Raw genomic sequence first — 13880 nt, forward strand, 5'->3', positions numbered from 1 at the left:
CACTTCCTGGGGAAATGTCGTAGGAATCGACCTTTGCTGGGGATATGAACTTGCTAATCGTCCTCAAGCTGGGGATTAGAACAAATCTGTTAGAAATAATCTGCTGGGGAATGAGATGAACACTGGGAACACCGCCCTCTTGTCTGTTGGGTATGCAACTACTCCGCTGTTGCTGGGAAGATACAGTCTGGCACTGTCAACTCCGTTGGGGATAGACAGTCTGGATACTGTCAACTCTACTGGGGAACCTGCTCTGCAGAGGAGAGGCTTTGTCAACCGCTTGGGGGTGAGGATTCACGACTTGGCATCCGGTTCCTGTGACCTGTAACCAAAAAATACACGTATGCCCCGAGGAATTACTCGGTTTGAATTCACCGTCCGGGATTAAGCACATTCAAAGCAATTTTGACTGTTTTCCTGCGTAAGTCATCTGCAAAAGCCACCATTATATTCAGATGCAATATGTTTCCTCAAGAATTCAGACATCTTTTGCAAACAAACTGATAAATGAAAAATAAAGAGGCTTTTAACTGAATTATTCGACTTTTGTTGGTTGAAAAATTTGTGCCAGGAATAGGCGGGTACATCAGGAAGCTGATCCCTGGAAAGAGGTGATCGCTATAAATTGAACAAAAGAAAACTATCCTAATGGCAATGTGGAAACGGGGTCCCACTGAGTTTCGACTCTGCTATGGCTTGTATGTCCTCAAGACGCTCTGTTCATCTTGCTTTCTGAAGTGGATGATTATTCGATCTTTAACCTTTGAAGATTGCCGGATTGAATGAAACGGTGATGGAACACAGGTGAACTCAGACTGCAGTCATTCGCTTATTCCCTAACTTTTGCGTGGATCGCCCTTTTGGGTTTTCATTCCACCAGGATACCCTTTTTTGCCTGAGCCGCCCTTTCGGGTTTTCGACTCACCGGGTGTACATTTTTATTTTTATATCCCTAATTTTTGCCCGAACCTCTTTATTCTTTTTTTGGTTTGTCGGGATGCCCTTTTTTGCCTGGACTATTCTTTTTACTTGTCCAGCGGGTCAATTTTATGTGAAGTATTTTTTAGCTGCGTCTGAGTTGACAGGGGATGGGAAGTCTTCGCCATCCATGGTTGTTAGCATCAAAGCTCCGTCAGGGAAAAACTCTTTTTAACCACGTATGGACCCTCGTTGTTCGGTGTCCATTTGCCCCTGTGATCTGTGTTGGGAGGAAGAATTCTTTTGAGTACCAATTCACCGACTTGATACTCCCGAGGGCGCACTTTCTGATCAAATGCTCTCTTCATCCGTCTCTGATATAGTTGGCCATGGCATATAGCTGCTAGTCTCTTTTCCTCAACTAGGCTCAGCTGATTGTATCGAGAACGGACTCATTCTGCTTCGTTCGGCTTCATTGTTGGTGCAGGGAAAAGTTATTCTGGCACAAAATGGCATATGAACCCCCTCCGGCGTGATCAACACTGCACCAACTCCACGACCATTGACGTTGACCGCCCCATCAAACATCATAATCCATTTGGATTAAGGGTCAGGCCCCTCCTCCGGGAGTGGTTCCTCGTAATCTTTCGATTTGAGAAACATGATGTCCTCATCAGGAAAGTCGAAGCTCATAGGTTGGTAATCATCAATCGGTTGCTCAGCGAGATAGTCTGACAAGACACTTCCTTTGATGGCTTTTTGTAAAGTGTATTGGATGTCATACTCTGTAAGCATCATTTGCCACCTAGCAACCCTTCCGGTAAACGCTGGCTTTTCAAAAATACACTTGACTAGATCCATCTTTGATATCAATAAAGTCGTGTGAGTCAACATATACTGTCTTAGTCGGCGAGCAGCCCATGCCCAAGCGCAGCAAGTTTTCTCGAGCAGTGAGTATCTTTGTTCACAGTCGGTAAACTTTTTGCTAAGGTAGTATATTGCATGCTCTTTTCGACCGGACTCGTCATGCTGACCGAGCACACAACCCATTGACCTTTCTAACACAGTTAAGTACATGATCAACAGTCTTCCCTCTACTGGAGGCATTAGAAACGACGGCTCCTTCAAATACTCTGTTATTCTTTCAAAGGCTTTCTGACAATCATCATTCCATCTGACCTCTTGCTCTTTTCTCAGCATTTTGAACAATGGCTCGCATGTGGCTGTAAGATTAGATATGAACCTTGAAATGTAGTTCAATCTGCCCAGGAGGCCACGAACCTCTCTTTCTGTTTTAGGTGCAGGCATTTCTTGAAACCTGGCATATCTTGATAGGACTGATCAATCGTTCTTTCACCTCGGCCTATAGACTGGCCCCGATCTTGATTTCTTTCTTGTCGTCTTCGGTACCAATGTTGACGGTCTCAATCACCTCCTGATAAGGTGTAATAGCTCGGTCCTCCTGTTTCAACAACCTGGCTAACTACTCAGGCAATTCACAATCTTCCTTAGCCCCTTCTTCGGCTTGATAGATAGGATTGTCGAAGTCATACTTGGCCATAGCAGTGTCGTTAGCAGTGAGATCCGGGTGATCAGTTTTACGAGGTGTTTTTTTGGAAAGAAAAACGAAAAAGAAACATGAAAAAGAAACATTGCCGTTTTTGTAAAAGTAAAAATAATTGAAAGAAAGAGAACACAAAATTGTTTGCAAAAGCTGTCCTTTATTGATGATGAAAATAATTGCGAAATGTAACTAAATGGATGGCCCTACAGATGAGTCATTACACCTTGGTCAAAGTGTAAGACTTTATTATGCATGTGATAAAAGGAAAACAATAAAAATTACTCCTTCAGTAGAGTAAACCGGACGACTTTTTCAGACGACCAATTGTCGAGCTTTTCTCCTGGGACACACGGGCGAATTCAGCTATCTAAGTCACAGTCACCATCAGCCTTGTCTTCCTATGCAGCATTGACGATGTGGGGAGAAACCAAACCCCCGCTGGAGAAAGTACCGGCTTCATTCTTCTGAGACCCCGGAGTATACCCCAATCCAAACTTGTCTTCTTTTATGATTGGCTCCACAAATTTGCCCCAGCCTTGGGCATTACCAGCCTTAACCACTTCAACAGCTTGCTTGTATGAAGAGATAGAAGTCCCGACCTTCTCAGACTTAGGTGAAAAGACAGTTTCGGGCACGACCTCACTGATGTTTATGGCTTCGAAGCCCTGACACAGCATCTCATGCATCTCGCCATCCATTTCCACATACTTAAATGTAGACATGTGGCTAACAAAAATATCCTCTTCACCACAGACAGTGACGATTTAACCTTCTAGTCCATATTTGAGCTTCTGGTGGAGAGTAGAAGTAACAACACCGGCAGCATGAATCCAGGACCGACCTAGCAGACAGCTATAGGCAGGCTGGATATCCATCACATAAAAAGTACTCTTGAATACCTGTGGTCCAATCTTAACTGGAAACTCAACTTCGCCACAGACAGCTCGCTTAGAGCCATCAAAGGCCCTCACAACTAAATTACTCGGCCTCAGGGTGGCGTCATCGCAATCCAACTTCATCAAGGCTTTCTTTGGAAGAACATTCAGAGAAGAGCCTGTATCAACCAAGACATGGGAAAGCACCGTCCCTTTGCATTCCATTGTGATATGCAAGGCTTTGTTGTGATTCCTGCCCTTAGATGTTAGGTCATAATCGATGAAACCTAGCGCATGGCTAGTGTGTACATTCGAAACTACCGACTCCAGCTGGTCAACAGTTATCTCTGGTGGAACATAGGCCATATTCAATACTTTCAACAAGGCTGCTCTGTGTGCCTCAGAGCACATCAATAGTGAGAGAATGGAGATCTTTGAGGGTGTCTGATTTAGCTGGTCGACTACCTTGTAGTCACTTTTCTTGATAATCCTCATAAACTCATCCACTTCCTTCTCGAATGCGGTCTTAGGAGGAGCTTCCTCGGTAGTAACCTCTTCGGTGGATACCTATTTTCCTTTAGCCTTGGCAGCTGCCTCAGCTTCAGCATTCGTGCGCAATGTTGATGGTGCAAATAGGCGTCCACTGCGAGTGAAGCCACCAATTCCTCCAACATTGTCTACAGCGGAGCTACCAATGTCAATGTCTTCTTCGTTAACTTTCTGCCCCTGGCAGTAGATATCAGCCCCATAGTGCCACGGGATAGCACTGTCTTTCTCATACGGAACAGGTCCTGGTACCGTGATGGTGACCGGACTAACCAAAGTCGGTTGCGGGTTGTCAGAGTAAATTGGTGCTGGACTTTCTGGGAAATATATTATTGTCGGAGCGGGTCTCTCAGGAACATATATTTCTTCAGGAGTGAAATAAAATGTTACTGTCGACACATCATTCTTCACTGGACGGGTCTGGTTGAACTGAAGACAACCTTCATCTATCAGTTGCTGAATACCCCTTCTCAAACTGTCACATCCGTTCTCGGAAGCTTGACAATTTCCGCACTCTTCCCCACAGCCCGGGAAAATCTGTCCTTTCAAAAGTCGGTCTTTGACTACCGATAGCGAAGTCTTCACTTTAGTCACATTAGAAACCAAATTCAAAGTTTCCCCACTATCAACAGCATTAATCCTCTGCCCGCCGTGGGCTGGCATCGGGTTTTGGATAACATTAGGCATCGGAGAAAAATTGATAGCCTAGGCGTCTCTCAAATCTTGTACTTTTAGCTGGAGAGCCTTGCAATTATCTGTAGTATGGCTAGGCGCGTTGGAGTGAAAAGCACCTCTGACGTTGACATCATAACCTCTAGGCAAATTATTGGGATCGTTTGGTGGAGCTAGAGTTCTCAACGTAACCAGATTCATGTCAATCATCTTGGGAAGTAACACAGAATAAGGCATTGGGATTGGTTCAATGACCCGGTCCGTCTGCCTCGGACGTTGTTGATAGTGTCTCTGCTGACCCGGATTACCTCCTTGTTGTTGATTGTTGTACCTGGGTTGCTGTTGCGGATGATACTGCAGTTGAGGAACAGGTGTTGGAATAGTGACTGCGGCCACTTGATCTTGATAATAGTTAAGGCGTCCTCTGCCCCTGCCTCTGCCGGCATACACAACGCTTGTCTCACCTTCTCTTCTTCGCTGACCGTTACCAGCAAACGGTTTCTTGGGAACTGATAAGTTGGAAGCACTGTTGTCTTGAATTCGGCCCATCTTCAACAGACTCTCGATCCTTTCTCCAGCAATCACTATCTCTGCAAAGCTGATTGACGGGCAAGCAGCCAATCTCTCGATATAATTGCCTTGAAGAGTGTTCATGAACATGTCCGCCATCTCCCTTTCAGACATAGGGGGTTGGACGGATGCAACAATCTATCTCCAACGCTGAGCATATTCTCTAAAGGTTTCCTTGGTAGTCTGAGACATTCCTTGCAACAAGGTCCGATTTGGAGCCATGTCCAAGCTGTATTGATATTGCTTGAGAAAAGCCTCTGCCAAGTCTTTCCAGCTCTTGATGGTAGTACGAGACAAATGAGAATACCATTCACGAGAAGCTCCAGTTAGACTATCTTAAAAATAGTACATCCACAGTTTTTCATCTTCAGTGTGAGCTCTCAACCTTCCCAGATAAGATTGGAAATGAGTGCGTGGGCAAGAAGACCCGTTGTATTTCTCAAAAGTAGGGGGTTTGAACTTGTGAGGAATTCTTACTCCCTGAACCAGACCAAGATTTGTGACATCAAAACCTAAGGAATTTTGAGACTCCAAAGATTTGAGCTTCTCAGCAAGCTCATCCATACGGCGAGTGGTCTCGTGGGCCTCGTCGTGCAAAGAGAATTGATCATACTGATAATCTTCAGTAACGGGGCGCCCGTTAATCCGAATCCCTTGATTCACATTGTACCTTCCGCCATTACCATTCCCAACATTTCCCGTGTTGCCAACATTACCCGGGTTTCCATCAACATTTGCGTTACCCGCGTTTCTAGTGTTCACAGGGTTATCAGCGTTCCCAGGGTTACCGGGGTTCCCAGGGTTACCAGGGTTCCCAGGGTTACCAGGGTTCCCCTAAGCACTTGGTATTTCCACCTCTGGATCGGGCCTTGGTTGCTCAACCAATTCCCTCAGCTTTTCTTGGCCTTCTGCCATACCAGTCATCAATGTCATGAACTGATCCATCCTTTCACGCATATCAGCCAGTTCTTTCTGTATCTGGTCCATTGCTAGTCGTGGACGGTTTTCCTTTGTCGGGTACCTGTGAACTCGCTTGGGACCAATAACTGACTGAAAAAAGTGTAGCACCTCAAATTTGCACCTCCCTTTTTGTACATACATTTTCATGATTAGGTCATTAACATTACATAGTCCACTGCATAGCATTGAATTGTCCTTTGCCCAAGTGCAAGTCATCAGTCAAGACTGGTCAGGAGATCCAGTCAAGCAAGCAAGCAAGTGCATTCTCTATTGAGGCTAAGCCCTAGGGTTGATTCAACAAGTTCATATGACCTAGGTATCATTTTGAAGTGGTTTGGCCAAAGATTGGATGATCAAAGCTCAACAGTCAAGCTGAATTTCATCTAAAACCCTAGAAAGTCAATTGTGGTCAACTGTGCATGAAATCATGGATTTGAAGGTGGGAGATGGTTAGAGAGGCCTCATTCATGTCCATACAAGTCTCATTTGACATTTCAAAGATCATCATTGAAGAATTTGAGGTCAGATGAAAAGTTTCCAAAAATAGTAAGTGACCTGTAATTTCAAACTGCCAAAAATGGAAAGGTCTTCTCCTCAAATTTACATGTCCAAGAAAGCTTCAAATTGAATTTTGTCCAACATGAAAGTTGAATATCTTTCTCTCACCTTTTGAAAAAGTCTAAGAACATGAATTTACCATGTGTGGTTGAGAAATTATGGATTGATCTTTGTCAAGTAAATTTGAACTTCAAACTTGGATAACTTTCACACCACAAGGCCAAATGGAGTGGGATTTGTTGCTACAATCTTGTTTTAACATGCTCTATCATAATAATTCATTACATTTCATCAAAAATCATCACAAAAATATTGCATTTTCCACTTGATTTAAATTTGAATTTGGAGGGAAAAAGTCCATTTTGAGAAATATGCATTTTCCACATTTCCAAGCTTCACATTTGGCTACTACATGATATTTGGAGGGCATTTGGCTCAATTTTCGTGTACTGTAGAAGCACATTCCATGCATGAGAGGTGACTTGACCAATTAGCATAACACTTGCATTTCCATTAAACATTCACATTTGGCTAATTGAGATTAAGGAAATGATTAGTGCATCATATAAATAGATAATTCTAACTGAATTCATCATTAACATTCATTCTTGCTCAGATCTAAATCAAAGTGAAAAATCTCCAAAACTTTTTCTCTTAACTTTTGAGCAAAATTCTGCATAAACATTGCATGATTCTTGATTGGTTCACCATTCACACGCATTGCTGAAGAAGATTGAAGCAAGAATCCTCCATTTTCGTGCGGTTTCAAGGACTGTTAAAGCAAGCATCATCAATGGCAAGTGAAGATTCGAGCTGCTTCAAGGACAATTGAGCCACGATCCATCATCCATTCATCTATTGGAGCTTGAAGGATCATCTGTTTCAACATTCCAAAGCCAGAAAACCACGATTACACTACTGCTCTACAATCAAGGTCAGGATTCGAATCTTGCAATTCGTGAAATCATGCTATGTGTTTTGTAGATCTTTGATTGTAGAACATGCTGAACTTTGTAGTTTTGATTTTCATCAAGAATTAAGAGAGATATCTGGATTTTAAGATTGATTGATGAAACTTATTTGGATCGATGCGTTTGGTATGGTTAGAATTAGGATGAATTGAACTTAGATTGTTGATGTACGTTAGAAGACGAACACAATGGTATGCTGCTTGTTGATTTTCGTGAACATTTGTTCTTGAGCTGGATTTTCATGATGAACACGTGAAGAACCAAAAAAATTTGTTTCCAGAAACGTTGCAGATCCATGTCCTCGCTTATTTGCATGTTTTTTGTGTTTCTGGCCCATGCACCAATCAAACCGTGCCACTTCACTTAGTGAAACGCTGCGCTTCACTGTAGCGCGCCTTATTTGAATTTGAACATGGTTCGATCCTGGTCCATGGCACTTTTCCATTTTGCCTTTGCATTTTTTCCACCATATGCTATACATGTTTCACACACCTTGTTCATGCTGATTTTTATTTTTTCATCCATTTGAAAAATTCATAACTCCTAAACTATTAATCCAATTCACATGAGATTTTTTGTGCCATGATCCTTGCCATGTCTACTATTTTATGGTGATTTTTCCAGAATTTGTGCACGTGTGGATTTTTATTTTGGCTAGTGAATGTTCATACATGTGTTTTGTTGCACAATGCTTGTTATTTTGAGTGTGAAATGATGATGTTTAATCCAATGGAGCTGAAATTTTGCATGTGTAGTCTAGACACCTTTAGGGTTTTTTTGGTATAGAGTTTGTGATTTTATCATGCTTGGTTGATGAGATATGCTCTGTTCATTAGAGGTGTGACAATGTGTGTCACACCATTTCTTGTCCAATTTGATGATTTTATTTACCATGCCTATTGAATGCCAAATAACCTGAATTTTTGCATGTTGACTCTTCGGGATGTTATGATTGCTTGTGAATTTTTATGGAAATTTTGGATGCATTTCCAATTTGTTTGATAATTTCTCCTCTGTTTGACCAATTGTGGACTTTTTGTGAGTCATGATCTTATATGATTTGTGAAATTCTTGTTGTTTATTGGATGGACCTGAAATTTTGCACATTTATTCTAGACACCTTGAAGTTTGCCATGGCTTTGGTTTGATGTCCATATCATGTTTGGATTCTGTTTTATGCTTGCTTGAAGTTGATGTATGATTTGGTGCCTTGTATGAGCTTGTTTGAACATGCTTTGACTTATGGATTTTAATTGACATGCCTCCCTTTGTCAAAATGACTTGAAATTTGGTGTGATGATCCTTTGATGAATGCTGTTTAGCCATGATTTTTCTGGGGATTTATTGAAATATTTTTGAGTTGGTTTGAATTGAATCTTTCTGTTTGGTTCTATGAGCTTTGAATATGCATGCTATGCCTTCTATGCTTTATGAAATGAAATTGGTTGATGATATGAGTATGAGACCACTTGGATTTGTTTCTTATTTGATTGAACTTGATTCTTGCCAATTTTCATGTTCTGTTGTGAATTATTTCTCTCATTTTGACCCTAGGCCTTGTCCTAGAGGTTTGCTTCTCACATTTGAGCTTTGTTTCAGGTCAAAGAGCACAATTGCTTATACTTGATGATGTGCACTCAATTGGAGTTGGTTTATTGCTTGTTTATGACTAATCTTGAGTTTATTTTGTAGGCTTTGAGACTTGAGCTTAGGCTTTATGGCTTGCACCTTTGTGCATTGATGCTTGTTTGTCTGTTTATGTACAGTTGTCTGTTGACTTGTAACTGTCTGTTTGACTTTTGTTTGAGTTGTGTACTGATTATGTTGGATTGTTTTCAGGTACCTTAGTTGCTATAGTTCCTTTGTGAACTTGCTTTTGCTTTGCTTGCTAGCTTGAGCACTGAGGTATAACCTTCTAACTGCATGTAGTCTGGAAGACCTGGCCTGTTACTTGGCCAGGCATCTGTCTGAAGTCCTCCTTAAGAGGCAATGCTTGTGCTTGTTTATTTTTGTCCCCTGTACATATCAAAGACCTCCTAAGTGAAGAGGCATTGGCAGACACAAGAGATGTGTAGTCCATCTCCTGCTATTCAGTGTGTCGTCCCTTGGCTCACATCACATGTTGATGCCTTGTGGATCTTAACCCAAGATCTATGTTGAGTCAGTCATAAGTGTAGAAGGGTTCCCACTTTCTGAACCCACACTTCATCTGTCTAAAAGCTCTCCCTGGCCAGGGATAAGAGCTGTGAGGCACACCCCTCACTTCCTATTTCATCTGCTTCACCCTAACTCTCAATGTTGGGTTAAGAGCTAACATCACCCTGATACAGTGGCTTGTTTGTCGAGGTTGACATGACCCCTTGACTAAAGCCTAACCCTTGTGTGAGCCCACTTTGTGTGTATATAGTGTGTGCTATTTGTGATTGTTTGCTTTGACTGCTTGTGCTGCTTAGGTTTAGCTTGCTCCCTGTGCAAGTTAGATAGCAACCTTAACTTAGGGATGATATGCATGATAACATCTAGGCTCGAGTTAGTCTCCCTAGTTGTGTCTCCCTTTGTTATCTGGTTAGGCTAGTCCTTTGTCCCTGCGTAGGGGAACTACGTCGCCCTGATCCTCATACCAGATGAGGTACGTAGGCAGGAGATGAGCTGATCTCTCCGGGCGCCCTTTTGTTTTGTTTGTGTGAGTTGTTTCTCCCTTTCTGGTTGGAGTCCGACGTAAGCCCAGCGATTGGCAGTTGGTTTCCAGTGTCTGTTTGTTAGTTCGGAGTATGATGTAAGTCCAGCGATTGGCATTCGACCTCCATGTTTACCTGTTTTGTGTAGGAGTTTGACGTAAGCCCAGCGATTGGCAGTCGATTTCCTGTGTTGTTTTGTCTTGCGTGCGTTAGCCGAGCTACGAGTGCTCTGATTCTTCTTTAGTCCGAGAAGATACGTATGCATAGGATGCGACATCCTAGCGAGCACGTTTCCCCCTGTCCGAACTACGTCGACTCTGATGTCTATGCCTGATAAACTACGTAGGCCCAGGATGCGATATCCTGCCGAGTCAGTTTCTTTTGTTTTCTTGTGTCTCTTTCAGCCAGTGTGTTTGTTTGTGAGCAGTGTTTTAGCAACCATTTTCCTTCCTTTTGTGCGTGGATCCCGTCGAGTACGACGGATGCGTAGGGGTGCTAATACCTTCCCTTCGCATAACCGACTCCCGATCCCATTCTCTTTGGTCGCGAGACCATGCTTTTTCCAGGTTTACTTCGAGCGTTTCCTTTCCCTCTTTTGGGATAAATAACGCACGGTGGCGGCTCTGTTGTCTTCGTTTCCCGCTGGTTTTTCGCGTAATGCGACAGCTGGCGACTCTGCTGGGGAATAGAGAAGTTGACCTCTTGCTGGTCCATCTTCCCTAAGCGAGTCTCTCCTAGCGCTCTCTAGGTTAGGGTTTTGGTTGCTGTTTGCTGTTATTTATTGCATTCATTTATTTATTGTTTGCATTTATGTGTGCATTAATGTTTGCATTCATTCATATTCATCTGTGCTGGCTGTGCTGTATTCTCTTTGTTTGGGGTGGGAGTTACTCGAGGTAAAAGGCCCAATACCCAGGCTATGAGTGAAATCTAGGAAACCTAGGAATAGAGTGATTCATGGGAAGCGGGTGGTATGCGCCACTTAGCGGAACATTGATATCACGAGCAGTTCATACCCTGGTGGGATATTATCGTTACATACTTCGGGTGTGTATATGATGATATTCTGCGAAAGGTTATCTATGCTGCGTTTCTCTCGACCTTACCCTGGCCTAGATGACACCCGTGAGTGGGGAGGGAATGATCATTATTACAGGTACAGTTGGTGACTTGTCGGTGACTTGTTGGTGACTTGTGATCCTGTTGGTGACTTGGTTCCTCAGATTGGGTTCAGATGACAGTTTATCAGGACTTTGGGTTTCAGATGAATTGTGGTTCCGAGTTCGAGCCGAAGCTTCGATCCTGTGTTCTGAGATGCACAGCCTGCCAGTCTTGTCTGCATCATTTGCATCATAGCATGTTTATTTTCAAAAGAAACGCAAAAAAAAAGAATTGAAAAAAAAGAAGAAAAAACTAATCCCTGCAAGCATATCATTTCTCAGGTACATTCCAGAGTCTGTTCACTGATAGAGATGGCAACAGTCCCAGAGCCGAAGCGGAAGACTTGTTCCTATAGCTTTCACCGTGAGCCTTTGACGTCTCTGATAGAGTTGAGCAACCTTGTGACCAGTGGTAGTCAGAAGGGGTTCGTTGATAAGTATGGGGATATTCTGACACTGTTGAAGATGGTAGTTGATCCAGTGCCGTTGCAGACTCTTCTTCAGTTCTACGACCCAGAGCTTCGTTGCTTCACTTTTCAGGATTATCAGTTGGTGCCTACTCTCGAGGAGTACTCCATTCTGTTAAATGTTCCTATCTTGCATCAGGTTCCTTTCTTGGATGTTCCGAAGGAAGTTGATTTCAGAGTTGTTTCTAGAGCTCTCCATTTGGGTATCAAGGAAGTCAGTGACAGTTGGAAGTCCAGTGGGGACGTTGCGGGTTTGCCTTTGAAGTTTCTGTTAAGAGTTGCTAGAGGAGAAGCAGAGAAGGGGAATTGGGAAGCTTTTCATGCCCAGCTAGCTATTATGATCTATGGGATCGTCTTGTTTCCGAGTATGCCCAACTTTGTGGACTATGCTGCAGTCAGTATCTTCATTGGAGGAAATCCGGTTCCTACTATGTTAGCTGACACGTACTATGCTATTCACAGTAGGCATGGTAAGGGTGGAGCTATTAGATGTTGTCTCCCACTGTTGCTCAGATGGTTCTTGTCTCTCCTGCCAGTCAGTGGACCTTTTGTGGAGGCTCAGAGCACTCATAGGTGGACTCAGAGGATCATGTCTCTTACCTCTTATGATATCAGATGGCAGTCATATCAGATGGATGTGCGTGATGTTATTATGAGTTATGGAGAATTCCGGAATGTGCCACTTGTGGGGACTAAGGGTTGCATCAACTACAACCCGGTTCTTTCTCTTCGCCAGTTGGGGTTCGTGATGAGTGGAAGACCACTTGCTGCTGAGATAGCTGAGAGTGTGTACTTTGAGAAACGAAGCGACCTTGCTAGATTGGAGCAGATTGGAAGAGCTTGGAAGTCTATTGGTGTCCAGGATGGATCTGTCTTAGGGAAGAAGTTTGCCATTGCTATGCCTGATTACACTGATTGGGTCAAGAAGAGAGTGGAAACTTTGCTGTTGCCCTATGATAGGATGAATCCGTTGTAAGTGCAACCACCTTTGATCCTTGCTGAGAGTGTATCTGCTGAGCAGTACAAGCAAGCCCTGATGGAGAATCGCCGATTGAAGGAGAAAGAGCAAGATGCCCAGATAGAGTTGTATCAAGCTAAAGCTGATAGGTTGAACCTGACTCATCAACTCAGAGATGTCCAGAGTGTAGATGTTGGTGGAGTAAGGAGCAAGAAGAGATCCTATGCAGAGATGGAGAACTTGCTGAATGCAGAGCACAGAGAGTGTTTGAGATTGCAGAGAGCTGAGGCCAGTTATCAGAAGAAGATCAGAGACTTGGAGAAGCAACTCAGAGACAAAGATATCCAGTTGAAGAAGGAAGTCGACTTGAGACTCGCATCGGAGAACCAACTTGGAGCAGAAGTTGTAGAGCTTAGAAGACAGTTGAAGGAGAAGATTACTCCCTTGCCAGAATGTTCAGAGTGTGAACTGTTGATAGACCAGTGTCACTACTTGAAGACGCTCATTCCTGGAAGTCGTTTGTCTTAGCTTGTATTCTTGATGTTTATGTTGAGAATCATCCCCAGGCTTGTTGGGTAGGATTCATTGTTGTACTTTGATGTATCTGGATCTTTGTTGACTGTGTTGTATGATCTTGTTGCTTATTTATAGATGAGGTTGTTGGTTTTTCTCTGTACTCATTGCTCTTGTGTATGTTGTTCCTGTGCTCCTGTGTTGTTCTTGTTGCAGGTTGCCATTTTTTGAAGATGAATCAGGCTCTTTGAATGCCTGAGAAATGATCATTTCATGTGCATCATATGCATTAGCATCATACTCATGTCATTTTGCATAACAGGTGTTCTTGCTCGCGACTTCTCACTCTGGTTCCTGTGTCAGGCAGGATAGCTGATCGAAGACCGCACCGGTATTCAACCAGACTCAATCAACAAAGAAGCATGGATCAGGTTCAGACTGAGTTGGCTGAGATGAGGGCGAACATGGCC

This window comes from Lathyrus oleraceus, chromosome 3 (genome assembly GCF_024323335.1).
Source record: "Lathyrus oleraceus cultivar Zhongwan6 chromosome 3, CAAS_Psat_ZW6_1.0, whole genome shotgun sequence".
NCBI classification, from domain to species: domain Eukaryota; kingdom Viridiplantae; phylum Streptophyta; class Magnoliopsida; order Fabales; family Fabaceae; genus Lathyrus; species Lathyrus oleraceus.